This window comes from Bos indicus, chromosome 5, assembly GCF_029378745.1.
Source record: "Bos indicus isolate NIAB-ARS_2022 breed Sahiwal x Tharparkar chromosome 5, NIAB-ARS_B.indTharparkar_mat_pri_1.0, whole genome shotgun sequence".
Lineage (NCBI taxonomy): Eukaryota > Metazoa > Chordata > Mammalia > Artiodactyla > Bovidae > Bos > Bos indicus.
The window spans coordinates 116,023,446-116,038,005 of NC_091764.1; the positions used below are offsets into that span (position 1 = coordinate 116,023,446).

The 14,560-nt window shown below is 52.2% G+C and overlaps 1 pseudogene; it reads left to right on the top strand.

Moving 5' to 3' along the window:
• Window positions 1-566: 566 nt before the first annotated feature.
• Window positions 567-687, top strand: LOC139183369 (small nucleolar RNA SNORA11; annotated as a pseudogene).
• The last annotated feature ends 13,873 nt before the right edge of the window (window positions 688-14,560 follow it).

A 14,560-nucleotide genomic window follows, 5' to 3' on the forward strand; every position in this document is an offset into this window, starting at 1 on the left:
CTCCATTGCTTTGGGTGACCCCTCAGCAGGCAGAGCTCCTCCGAGAGGGACCACCTTCCCCGACCCTGCCAGACACAGTCCCTCCTGAGCCCTGCGGGGCCGGACCAGAGCAGGGGCTCAGGGCACGCTGGTTCCATGCACAGACTTGAGAAGCCTGCGTGTAAGTAATTTTTAATATGTTGAAACACATTAAAAATGCATTAGGAAAGCCGACCATTTAAAGAATTCCATACGGAATCCTTTTCGGAAAACAAGAACCTCTTCTTAATGGGAATAATCATTCCCTAATTCAAATGATGCCTGTGTTTGAATCTTCATCGACAATATTGCCTCTCTTAATAAAAAGAACATCTTACAAGGACATTCTTTGTTGCCAGAAACTTTGTTCCCAGGGCAGTAATAATGCCTATGAATGGTTAGGCCAGAAAAATACAATGGGATATTAGCTAAAATTATGTCAAGTGTCCAAAAAAACTATGAAGTCCATTTCCAGGTGTCTTTGCTGGAGGTAAGAGGTTAGGGCTGAGTCAGCACCAGCTACATAATTTAGAGCTTGGGACAAAATGAAAATGTGAGCTACTTGTTCAAAAATGATAAAGATTTATAATACACTCAACAGGAATCTGGGTTCATTGTAACAAGGGGCACAAAATTTGTGGGCTTCCTACGAATAAATATCCAACATGTGTCCCTCTGCCCCTCCACAGGGCTGCTAGGCAAGGCCAGTGGGACAGGGCTCAATACTGGAAGTGTCACGTGGGGGAATTTGCCACTTAGAGCCTGTTTGGTGGCATGAGTGGATCAGGAGTAGTCTTGTAAAGGATTTGTGCCTTGTGGCTCAGCTGGTAAAGAATCCGCCTGAAATGTGGGAGACCTGGGTTCGATCCCTGGGTTGGGAAGTTCCCCTGGAGAAGGGAAAGGCTACCAACTCCAGTATCCTAGTCTAGAGAATCCCATGGGCTGTATAGTCCATGGGGTCGCAAAGAGTCAGACATGACTGAGTGAATTTCACTTTGCAAGGAAAAAGAAAAAAATAGGTTCTAACTATAATCCATTCTGGAAAAGGCAAGACTATGGAAACAATAAAAAAGACCAGTGGTTGCCAGAAGTTTGCAGGGAGATAATACATAGAGCACAGAAGTTTTTATGAGCAATGAAAATACTTCAAATGACATTATAATGAATATAGGTCATTATACTTTTGTCCAAACTGATAGGAATGTGCAACATTACTATCTTCATTAAAGTGAACCCTAAGATGAAAAAAACTGGTAAAGAATTTCAAGACAGTGAGAGCAGAGTTCAATCCAGGGTGGACTCCTTCTGAGCATCAAAGCCCATGCCACTGTCCAGGGCATGTACCCACGAGGCAGGCCATTGACCAGGAAAGGAAGAGATTTGTTTTTAAGTTTTTATTGAATTTGTTAAAATATTGTTTCTGGGTTTTTTTTTTTTTTATGTTTTGATATTTTGGCCACAAGGTATGTAGGATCTCAGCTCCCCACCCAGGGGTTGAACCTGACCCTGTGCATGGGACTGGACCACTAGAAAGTCCCAGGAAGGGATTTCTTCCAGGGCCCCAAGAGGGGACTGCTGCCATGGCTGGGAAGCTGCCATAGGCACTCTTCTGTGGCTCTCGTCCCTAGATCGTGATGATGGCGAATGTCACACGCCTTGAGGTGAGAGAGGGCTCCGAGCGGACAGCCTTGCCAACGCCTTGCCTCTACCCAGTGAAACTGATTTGACTTGTGACCTTCAGACCTGTAAGAGAATATATTCGTGTTATTTTAAGCCACTGTTTTGGATAATATGTTACAGCAACCATTATATTGTTGTTGTTCAGTCACTCGGTCGTATCTGACTCTTTGTGACCCCATGGACCGCAGCACACCAGGCTTCCCTGTCCTTCGCCATCTCCCGGAGTTTACTCAAACTCACATCCATTGAGTCGGTGATGCCATCCAACCATCTCATCCTCTGTCATCCCCTTCTCCTTCTGCCTTCAATCTTTCCCAGCGTCAGGGTCTTTTCCAATAAGTCAGTTCTTCGCATCAGGTGGCCAAAGCATTGGAGTTTCAGCTTCAGCATCAGTCCTTCCAATGAATATTCAAGACTAATTTTCTTTAGGATTGACTGGTTTGACCTCCTATACTCCAATATAAAATTAAAAGTGAAAAAAAAACAATGAGGTTGTGATTAAGGTCCTTCCCAGCTCTGAGATCCTTGAATCAGAGCCTCACTGGGGGACGGAGGAAGCATGGGCTGGCAGGATTAGTTCAGATCCATTCAGCTGTGTGACCTTAAGTAAATTATTTAACCTCTCTGAGATATTCATCCCCAGTCTCTCTCAATCTCCCCCTACCCCAGGAATAATAATCCCTAACAGAGGAGTTCTGGGAAGCAGAGAGAATGGCTGTGAAGAGCCTAGGAGATTACTGGTGCTAACCAAACAGCAGCTATAATTACAATCATTATAAGAATTCTGAGCTATTTCAACTCCACAGTTAAAGGAGGACATTTTAAAAGTTCAAAGCCATTTAAGATGAATCAGGTACAACGCACACGGCCGCAGTCTCCCAGGGTGAATTATTTGCCCTGAAAGGGGTGATCGATAGAGATTACTGGCTTGCAGAGGGAAATAAGTTTCAAAGAACCCCATCAGCACGTCTACTCTTAATTAGGTGTCATTTTTCTCTGTTCACCTAGAAAGAACTAATGCCTGGGTTTGCAGGGGTGAGGTGGATTTCAAGGGGGCAACAGCTTAGAGGATTCCTGCAGATTACAGAGAGGGGGAGACAGTCCATGGGGAAGCGTCAGGAGGAAACACTGACCTCCTCCAGGGTTGGGCGCTCCAGCCAGGCCAGCGTCGTCCTCCTGAGTCACCTGTGGTCAGAGTCACCTCTGTTCTGGACATCACTGCGTTTCAGCCTCAGGACCAGGCTCTGTGACGTGCAGAGTTTGCAAGCCCCTTGTTGACTGCTGACTGGCCCCCGAGGTGACAGGCACCCAGAGCCTGGGCTGCAAAGTAAGCTGCTGGCACGGCAGTCAGGCAGCTCCAAGCAGGAGCTGGTGGAAGCGTGTGGATAGGGCGGGTTTCTGTCTCTTTCACCGACGTCTAGCTCCTCCACTTTCAGGGCCATTCCTCAGCACCTCCTTCATCCACCTCCTCAGTCGCCTTCATGGCCTCCCAGGAAAGGGACACGCCCCCTTTTCCTGCTGTCCCATCAGCCACACCAGGCTGTGGATCCCTGGAGCACTGTGTCTGCAGCCCCTGCCCAGGGCCTCAAACGTTCCCAAGGGTCAGAGAGGGTTTCCCCAGGGGAGTGACATGGAAATTGAGATTTGAAATATGAGAAGTCTGGGATAGAAATTCTGAGCAAAAGAACAGAAAAGGAGGACTTGCCTGGGGGTCCAGGGATTAAGACTCTGAGCTCCCAATGCAGGGGGCATGGATGCCATCGCTGGTTGGGGAACTAAAAAAAAAAAAAAGAACATAAAAATGAAATTCAGAAGTGAAATTGAGCATGAGGGTTTAGCAGGGAAAAACACTGTGGGTGGTGGGGGTAGGGGTGGAGCTGGGAGAAAGGAGAGCCTGGACCCTCGTCCTAAGGCTGTGGACAGACCCTATAGGGAACAGAGGCTCGGTCTGTTCAGAAAGAGGGGCACTGGGAGCATCAGAGGCCAGCGGGGAGTGGGGGGGTGGTGGCGGCGGGGAGTGTGGCTCTAGGACCTCCAGGTGTAAGAGGCCCTGCTGAGGGGCTGGTTTTCCAGCAAGCAAGAGACAGGACCTTCCCTGTCTCCTGAGTCTAAGATTCGACAAGTTCAGATCCCTTTACACGCTCGGCTGTAACACAGACTCCATCCTGGGGACCCCCTTGTCTATGAGGAGAGCCCCCCTGGGAGGATATACTGGGTTGAGAGTGCTGGGGGCTTCAGAAAATCCCAGAGGAGTCTGTGCACCAGCACCACCCACGGCTCCAGTCCAGCAGGGCCTTTGCTCAAAGGGTAACATTAGAAACACATCCTTCACCTGAAACAAAACCTCAGATCCCCCAGCACCTCTCCCCACAGGTGTGCCCTGGGGCATCTCAGTACATCCACACGGAGTTTTTATCTCTCGTGTCTCTCCCTGTGACTTGTCCGCCAGGTCAAACCTCAGGCACTGGAATCCTTGAGTTAAGACCACTGACTTTGCCATCTTTAAAAGGAAATGAAATTGGTTTTCAAATAACACTATTAGGGGGTTTATGAAGATCACACGCTACAGCACACATTAGTTCTCTTGGCTTCCCGGGGAATAAAAACACCCGAGGGGGCTGTGCTTCGCCAGCTCCCCAAGGTGAGGGTGGGAGGTAGCGGGGAGCGAAGGGAGAGCAGAGGACAGCGGGGAATGCTTGCTCAGCGTTAGATGCGACGAGACAGCACGCTGACTCCAGCCCGGCTGCACTGAGCGAGTAGCTGCTGGGTGTGCGGGGCTCTGGGATTCACCCCTACCTGTGACCCACAAGGGAGCTTCCCAAGTGGCTCAGTGGTGGTAAAGGTAGTGATATAATAAGATATAATATCTTTGTGCAGTGGTAATTGGCAGGGGTAAAGAATCCACCTGCCAAAGCTGAAGATGCTGGTTCAATCCCTGGGTCAGGAAGATCCCCGGCGGAGGAAATGGGGTCTTGCTTGAAAAGTCCCAAGGACAGAGGAAGCCGGCAGGCCCACAGTCGACAGGGTGGCAAAGAGTCAGACAAGATGAGCAACTGAGCTCACGCGTGACCCGCAGGAGCTGCTCAGGTGATCAGGCTGCCAAGGGCCCAGGACAGCCGCTGCCTGAGGAGCTGCCAGTCTTGTGGGGAGGTCAGACACTGCCCTAGGCTGAGCCCACCATGTGGGGCCCTGCCTCTCTGCACACACGCGCCCCCCGCACCCTCCCCAGCACCCTGGGATGTTCACTTTCTTCCTTTGGCCTCCTTCTGTCCTCTAAGGTCCAGCACGCATATCACTTACTCGGCTGCAGGCCCCTGGCAGGACTGTGGAGCAAAGGGCCAGTGGTGACCAGTCCCTGCACACTGCTAATCCTCGTAAACCCAGAGGGAAAGGAGGTAACTGGGGTGAAAGGTCACCGCGTGGACTCATCTGTGGTGCCCAGGGAGGCAGGTCACAGGACACACTCCCAGGGCCCAGGGAACGGCCTAGTGTGTCAGGGGTATCGCCAGAAGGGAACCCCAGCCAAGCAGTGGACCGTTCAACCTGCTGATGTTCAAATGGACGGAGCCACCACTAGCCGAGAGTCTGGACCGGTCACTGACTGACCTGCTCCTGGAGCCTTTCACAAAGACACACGTGGCAGTATTGCGGGCGCGCTTAGACACCAGGCAGGGAGCGTTTCCTCCTCTAGTCCTGAAATTTCCACCGCATCGTGAACACATAACCAAGACGTGTAAGGACCACAGTGCTTTCTTTGCAACCCCTTGGACCTTCACCTTGGCAGTCTCCTGAAGCTTGTAACAGTCTGAACACCCGGGTTTTTCCGCAGCAGATTCTAGCCATTGGCAGAAGCACAAAGACATTATATCAATAAACAAAGAAGGATTCCAAGCTGTCCGAGTCCGCTAGGAGGCAGCCTACCGGACTGCTGTGGGCCTGGCCGTGACCGCCCGCTCACTGTTGTGTAGACTGTCTCACGATGAGCCTCTGAGCACCCTGACAACTGATCCACGGCAGGAGGCTTGCCTGACAGCTGGCCTCTGTGTGCCAAGCACTGATCAAGGATTCACGACATCGTGACAACAGCCATCTCATGTAAAGAGGTCCTCTGTGGACTTCCCTGGTGGTCCAGCGTTTGAGAAGCCGCCTACTGCTGTAGGGGACATAGGTTTGATCCCTGATCTGGGAAGAGTCCATATGCCGAAGGGCAGCTAAGCCCGTGCTTCACAAATACTGAGCCTGTGCACCCTAGAGCCTGTGCCCAGAAGGAGAGGAGCCCCCGCAGTGAGAAGCCTGTGTGCCCAACAAAGAGCAGCCCCGCTCTCTGCAAACAGAGGAAGCCCTTGCCCTTCAATGAAGACTCAGCGCAACCAAAAATGAAATGAAAAGAGGTCCTCTGTCCCAGCAACACTATGCAGATGCAGAGATGACCCCACCAACGGTAGGAACCCAAGGGCCAGAGAGGGTTAGCGATTACCCAAGGACACAAAGTGATTAAGACAGTGAAAGTCCAGGGGTGAAAGTTCAGCATCTTTAACTCTCCACCCCTCTGCTCTGCTGCCCTTTCCATCAAGACGCTCCGCTGGGAGGGAGGGGAAGGGAGGGAGACGCGGAGCACAGTGAAACCCCCACGGGATGGGGGCGGCGTGGCTGCGTAAGAATGTTGCTTCACAGCTGGGCGACACAGTGGAGAGATTCTGCAGGTGAAAGAATTTCTGGGCGTGAAAATAAAACCCACAGAAATGTAAGTGAAAGCTGCTCAGCTGTGTCCGACCCTTTGTGCCCCCATGGACTGCATGCAGCCTGCCAGGCTCCTCTGTCCATGGGATTCTCGAGGCCAAGGGTACTGGAGTGGGGCCGTCTTCCAGGGGATCTCCCCAACCCAGGGATTGAACCTAGGCTTCCCACATTGCAGGCAGATTCTTTACCCACTGAGCCACCAGGAAAGCCGAAGAATACTGGAGTGGGTAGCCTATCCCTTCTCCAGGGGATCTTCCCAACCCAGGAATCGAACCAGGCTCTCCTGCATTGCAGGCGGATTCCTTGCCAGCTGAGCTATCAGGGTAGCCCAGAAACATAGGTCTCCTTATCTCCTAAAGAAGCTATTTAGAGGGCTTTCCCTGAGGGGAATTCAAAGAAATAAAAGGAAAAAAAGTCAAGGAAGACATAAGCTGCAGGATTTTCACCATGGCACCATCCTGGGAGCTGAGGGAAATGCCATCTTTTATGCCTGATTTACAAACTGTGGCTTTTATTAACCAAAGAAAAACACACTGAGATCAGAAATGGTACCTATGAAACAATGCTTGCATACGGACTTCCAAAAATAGTATAATGAAATACAGAAACTCTAAGAATCTGCTGACGAAATCTAACTCATACATGTAAAACAGCGAGGTTAGAAATATACAGTCCTTTCAAAGAACAAATTTTTTTTTAAATCAAAGGAGATTTTTCGACTGGAATTTTTTACCAAAGGAGACTCAGGAATGAGGGAAGGGGACAGTGGTGGATGCTAATGTATAGAGATGTGAATTACCAAGGTCACAGCATGGAAATATCCAGAGCTCAAAGGTGTGTCCTTCTGTTCTGATTGTTGAAAGTTAATCACAGGCTGTAAAGTGTGGAGTTCACAAAGCCCTGATAGTGTCACCCAGGCCCCCAAGCCTAGCGGGGGCCTCCACCAACCTCCCCAGCGTGGGAGACCTGGACAAAAGCCAGGGGAGAAGCAGAGCGGGACACAGGCCTGGAGCCCAGCGAGCTGACCCGGATCCCAGCCCTGGAGAGCCTGGGTTCTCTCAGCCCGACAGTGATGAGGAGTTGTTCGGGCCTCAGTGTCCACATCTGTCCAGTGTGGCTGGTAACAGCCTCGAACCTCACAGGAGAGTGAAAGGCTAATGAGTGATTTCACATATGGGGCATCAAACCGGGCCTACTTCACTGTCGGCCACCACGGTCACTGTCAGCGTGTTCACTTTCTTCCTGAAGGTTTCAATACTCACTGTTTTTGCAGAATCAGTCAAGTAAACAGAGGTGCAGAGCAGAGATTCCCAGCCACCACCCCGTCTCATCCCCACCACACACACATTTGGTAACCAGCTCCTCCTGTGACCTCCCAGGATTTATACAGAGGCAAATATGGACACCCACGCCCCTTGTGGAGGAAGTGCTGGTCTTCGCTTTCTAGTCCTCTGTGATGAATCCCACAAACTTGGCAGAGATGCTCGCGCTGATCATCTCACAGCTTCTGTGCAGGAGGAGCCAGCTCCATGGCGGCCTGGGCGCTGTAGTTGGGTCTCACCGGTGCTACCCAGCTGCCCGCCAGGCCAGGGTCCTCCTCCAGGCCTGTTCAGTGCCCTGCGGTTGTGGGACTGGAGTCCCACTTCTTGTAGGGTGTCAGCAGCAGCTGCTCTTGGCTGCTCCTGCCTCTCTTACCACACGTCCCCCTGTAGACCCTCTCAGCTCGGCAACCCATTTCCCTAAGGCCAGTGGGGGAGGGTCTCCCACTGCTTATGCCTGAGGGGGTCTCAGACAAGGGGGTGCAACCCAGGGCCATCCCAGCACCTTGACAAGTGGCTGTTCTAACACAGCAGGGACGCGGGTTCCTTTGCCATATTCTGGCAAGAAGCCCAGGGCACAGCTACACCCAAGGAGAGGGGATCATACTGGGCGATCCCATTGGGGTCCCCTTGGGGGAGACGGTCCCTCCTCGGTCATGCTGTGTAGAATTGTACACCTTGAGTTTCTTTCCCATCTACATTATCCCATTACATTATCTGCATTATTTATTCCCCCAAGTCACACCTACCCTCCAAGGAAGACCTGAGCATGAACAGACCAACTGAATATGCTGCAGGCTCCGTATGGTCCCCTGAGCAAGAACAGAGGTTGGTGTGTGTGCGTGTGGCTGTGTGTGTTTGGGGGTAGAATGGATCTCAGTGGCCGCCAAACTTCCAACTTGGAAATTCCAGGACTCAGAGTTGCCAGCTTCTGGTCTGGAGTGTAAACACTGTCCCTTCACATGTGCAGAGCTCGTTTTAACGCCACGAGTTGTGTTCTAAGGGAGCTGGTGTACTTCAGAGAAAGGGTGAGTCATGGCACAGAAGACACAGCGTCCTATAAACAGTGCGAGACGTCAACAGCGTGAGTGCTACACGGACGGCACCCCCTCACCCCAAACCCATAAAGCTGGTCCCTCAGGCCTCTGGCATTCCTGGCTCTTCTGCCCCTGAAAGAGCTGCGCGGGGGCTGGATGGGCGCTGGCTGCAAAGAGGGAGCTGGGCAGGACCCCTGAGGCCACGTCAGAGGGGTCCCTGCTGTCACCAGGCGGTGAAGCAGGCACTGGATTCCCCAAAGGAGACACGTTCACACAGAGGGGAGGAGACCTGCAGTGTTTTTCTTCTTTATCTTTTAAATACAAGTATCAACACACAGAGCTTCCCAGGTGCTGCCAGTGGTAAAGAACCCACCTGCCAACGCAGGAGACATACGAGACGTAGGGTTAGATTTCTCCCGAAGATCCCCTGGAGGAGGGCACAGCAGCCCACTCCAGTATCCTTGCCTGGAGAATCCCATGAACAGAGGAGCCTGGCGGGCTATAGTCCATTGGATCACAAAGAGTCAGACATAACTGAAACGACTTAGTGGACAGGCATCAACACACAGGGAAACGCACAGATCCTAAGGGGATGGTGCTATGAGTTTTGAGAGATGAACACACTCGTGGGATCCACAGCGCAGCGAAGATCTACATTTCCATCATCACAGACAGCTTCCTTGTGTTTCTCAATGCCTGCCCCCCGCCCCCCCGGCCCCGAAGAGGCAGTCACTGTTCTGATTTCTGTCTCTGTAGCTTAGTTTTGCCTGTTCTGGGAAATTCACATCAATGAATAAAAGAGTACACATCCTTTTGTGTCTCGTTTCTTTCATTTGACATAATTTCTTGGAGATTCATCCATGTTCTTATGAAGATATTTAGATGTTTTCTTGAGTATGTTACAATGTTATGATCTATTGAGCGTAAAGTTCTATTATCTCATGGTTCTCAAAGTCTAATGCGAACAGCCGTTTTTAAATCTAAGATTTGAAAGCATCTTAATCATCTACCAATTGTCAACAGAAAATCTCACACCAGAGTGCGATACGCTCAGTTGCTCAGTCGTGCCCAACTCTTTGTGACCCCATGGACTGTAGCCCACCAGGCTCCTCTATCCGTGGGATTTTTCCAGGCAAAGATACTGGGTGGGTTGCCATTTCCTCCTCCATCGAGTTTACAAGACCTTCAAAATCTGTGTGTCCAGACTGGGCGTATCCCTCACCAAAAATCCCTGCATCCAGTTATGGTGCTGCCCCCCAAGGCCTGGCCCTCTTAGTTGGACACCCACGCAGGAGGCACCCCATACACAGGAGCACCCACTCCACGGCACGGATCCAAGCCCACGCCACTTCCACGGCCAGCGCCCTGAGTCCAGCTCCTCCGTGGTCGTGAGCAACAGTAGCATCTGAATCAGGGTGTCCACTCCCCACCAAGGGCCACGCAGGGGTGTTTCTAGTCCAACCGTCAGCCAGAGAGGGACCAGAAAGGCGCACGCATGGCTCCACTTACCCCACCTGTACGATGGGAACAGTGCCATCTTCCCCCACGACCTCGACCGAGAATATGATGATGTGGTGTGGAAGGGCTTTCACACGGCATCAGGAGACACAGACCCTCCTTGTCCACATGTCCGTTCATGGAAAAAATGTTTGCTCAACGTTTGCAGGTACCAGGCACTGTCCTAGAAAGAAACAAACCCCAACTGGGACTCAGGACAGAGGCAGAAATAAGGGGCTACCGTGGCCAGAGGAAGGGCCAGGGACCAGCTTCAGATCCACACTGGCTCAGCCTCAGGCCCTCGTCCCTTCACATCCTTCTGCCTGGCCTCCACAGCTTTCAACAACAGGGGCCCCGGGCAACACGCTCTCCCAAGGCCTTATCGAGCGTGGCCCCCTGCTCTGTGTGCTGTCTCTGAGTCTTTAGAGCTGTGGTTTTTGTTTTTAAACCGAATCCAATGACTATGAGACCAGTCAATCATAAAGGAAATCAACCTGAATATTCATCGGAAGGACTGATGCTGAAGTTGAAGCTCCAATACTTTGGCCACCTGATGCCAAGAGCCGACACGTTGGAAAAGACCCTGATGCTGGGAAAGATTGAAGGCAGGAGGAGAAGGGGACGACAGAGGCTGAGATGGTTGGATGGCATCACTGACTCAGTGGACATGAGTTTGAGCAAGCTCCAGAAGACAGAAAAAGACAGGGAAGCCTGGCGTGCTGCAGTCCATGGGGTCTCGAAGAGTCGGACGTGACACGACTGAGCATCTAAATAGCAACAATGACTATGAAGCAAAGTGCAGCAATATTGATAGCTTACGATGAACAGTGTCGGATTCGTGCTCTCCAAAGGAGAAGATTTACCTTTGGGACCAGGGACAAGGCTTAATCACGCAAGAGCTTTTGTATAGCAGAGTTTTATTAAAGTTAATAAAGGACACAGAGAGCTTCTGACATAGACATCAGGAGGGGGATGGGAAGTGCCCCCTTTTGCTAGTTTCAGCAAGCTGTTTTCTGTTGGAAAGCTGTTAATCAGATAAGGGAGACATCTCAAGGCTGACGAGTTTCACCAGGCCCCTCTCCCACAATACGCATTTTTGAGATAAGGATGACAGGGGGTGTGTCATCCCCCAGCCATAAAATAAGTGATAGGAATACTGGTTTGTTGAGCTATTATTAGCCCAAGGTTTGAGAAAAGAAAAAAAGTTAGTCTTTAGGTGGAACCATTTTGAAGAAAGGCAGATTCCAAAGCAAATACACAGTTTCATTAACATAGCTTAAGAAGATCATTTCCGCAGAGAAAGCTCATTTTAATTTTGTATGGAGAAGGATCCTCTTCACAAAACACATCCACCCTGGAAGGCAGCCTGGGGCTGGACTGGAGGCTGCTGGACTGTACGTGGCGTGTTCTACATCGCACAGTCGACCCGCCACGTCACCACAAACTCACACCGCCCTCGAGTGGGAGGGACGGGCCTTACCACGTGGAATGGACTGGGCTCTGGCCACAGACGCCCATCACGGGACCCGAGGGCCTGTGGGTAACGAACACAGGCAGGCCTGAGATTGCTCATTCTGGGAGACCCTTCTCTCTGACCACAAATAAACCGTTGCTTCTTCGTTTTGCTCAGAGACGGCTGTTCCCGGGGCCAACATTCCTTTTTTTTTTTTTCCTTGGAAAGTTGGGAGGTGGGTGGTGACATTTTCAGCTGCTATTTTCAAGCGTCATTCTTAGTCACTGTGGGCAGCTCAGAAGCCAGCAGAAAGCCTTCCCACGGCCTGGGGTTGGTTACTCCTGATTCCCCGGGGCTGCCAGCTGAAGACAGGCATGCATTCCTCCTCTAGGGGCCCGTGAGGACAGGGGCCGGAGCCAGGCCTCCCAACGCAGGCTCAAGGCCAAGCCAACCCCTAGGGACCTCTGGCTTCAGGAGACCCGCCACGGGCTCCCTCACTATCTGGAACACGCTGTAGAACCAGAAATAGCAAAGACAGTTTCCTAAACATCCAAGCAGATGCCCACCCTCAAATTTCAAGACTCACACATATAACTCACAAGAGGGCTCCCTCCGCATTGGCTCCTACTCTAAGCATTTATTTTTATTTTGGATGTAATTTAACAGCTCTGATCTTTTCGAGGACAGCAGTTTTCCCAGGCAACAAATCTTAACGCGATGGTCCTGCATGCCCGCTGAGGAAGAGATGAAATCCCCGAGTGAGCGACTGTAGTAGGCGCTTCCTGGGTTCCTCAGTCCACGTGCCCAGGATCCTCGGCAGACGTCACGAAGGAAGAAGACGCAATGCACAGAGTTTTGTAACTCATTTCTCACCCCCCAGCGAACCAAACGTTTCCACAAATACAGCTTTGATTTCAGGGGCTTATACACTCCCTTGTCTTCTCTCTCCCTGCCTAATTTTCTTTGTCTTTCTAAGGAGACAGTTTGGTACCACCAGGTCTGATGTAAACCACGTGGCTTTGCATTCACCGTCTAATCGCTCCAGGTTTGTCGGCTGTTTGTAGAGATTCGTGCAGCCTCCAGGGCTGACTGAGCAAGCACCATGCGCCAGGAGCCCTTCCAGTCCCCGAGGACGTGGTCTCTGCCTGATCGTAGCCTAGAGAACACGGGGCAGCGTCATGGGGGCAGCGGGGCAAGAGGATTTCAGGGAAGAAGGCGGGTCGGTGGGGAGGGAGAGGGTCAGGGAGGCGGGGCTGAGCTGGTCACAATGGTCAGAAGGAGAGCTGGGGGCCTGTCCTCCAGGCAGATGGTCAGCAGGGTGAAAGTGAGTGTGGGGTGTACAAGGAGGAGGAGTGAGCTGGAGGAAGGGGGAGGAGGGTAAGGGAGGAGGAAGGAGGGGAGGAGGAAGGAGCACACAGCCTCCTGAAGACACCGGCCCAGAAGCCCCACCCCGTCCGGCTGGAGGGGGCAGGGTGTACCTCAGAGCCCAGCCTCTGAGATGGTGGCCACCTCCCACCCGCCCACTGGGGAAGGCGCCCCTTGGCGCGTTTTACAGGGACAGGTGGCATGGCAGCTGTAAAAGGCTCTCCTTGGCAGCACCTCCCGGTGTCGGGGGCGAGGGGGTGTATTTCTGGTCAGTGTCCTTGAAGTGGCAGAAGAGGAGCCAGAGAGGAAAAATCTGCTCTGGGCAGGAGTTGCGGGGTTCCATGGGGACGAGGGGTGAAGCCATGCAGGCTGCCCAGGTTTCCAGGAGAACCTCTGCAGTGCTCGGGGAAGGGAGCCTCTAGGCAGGAGTTTGGTCCAGTTTTCAGAACCGGAACAGTTCTAGAATCTTCTGCAGAGTTGAGGTGGTTCCTTAGCAAAGCACGAGGCCGTCAGAAACACATAGCTGTCCCTGCCTCCCTCCCAGCTCTTGTCTGTGACCAGCAACCCTGCTCTCTCCTCCGGTGGCCTCAGGACAGAGTCTCAATTAGGTGTTCCTCTCTTTGATGCTTCCCGGGTGGCTCAGACGGTAAAGCATCTGCCTGCAATTCAGGAGACCTGGGTTCGATCCCTCAGTCGGAAAGACCTTCCTGGAGAAGGAAATGGCAACCCACTCCAGTACTCTTGCCTGGAAAATTCTATGGATGGGGGAGCCTGGTAGGCTACAGTCCATGGGGTTGCAAAGAGTCGGACACGACTGAGCAACTTCACTGGTTCTCCTTGAAGCTATCACAGTCCTTCTGGAATAAGGGCTGGGACCCCTCCCCCTCCCACTCTGCCCCTCACATTTGTGGGGGTTGAGGACACACCCCCTGAGTCATGAACCCCAGAAGCACCACAACTTCCCCTCCATTGTCTCTTCTTTCTAGTCTTTGTGGATTGTCTCCAAGACTGCCTGAAACCAAGCTCGATGCTTTCTGCACATCACTTCTGCTCCCTCCTCCCTTACTCTTCCCACCTCGGTTAAATGGAGTGCCACCCGGTTACTCACGCCAGAGTCATCCTGATGAACCCTCTCCCGTCCCCTGCACGGCTTCACCGAGCCCTAAATGACCCTGGGATCCGTCTGCTCTCCACCCACCACGGCCGCCCCTCCCCTAGTACACGCCGCCCTCCCTTCTGCCTTCCTCCTGTCCAATCTGGTCCTGTCCACTGCAGCCAGAGGATCTTGTTGAAGACCCAGGAGGGCCTTGGAAGAGGCCGCTGCATCTAACGTCACACTTCAGAGGACCTTCCCCGAACACCGATGACGCCCCAACACACACCCCAGGCCGCTCCACCCCCAACTCAGGCCTCTGCAAACCTCCTTCCTCTGCCCAGCTTCGCCCAGGCCT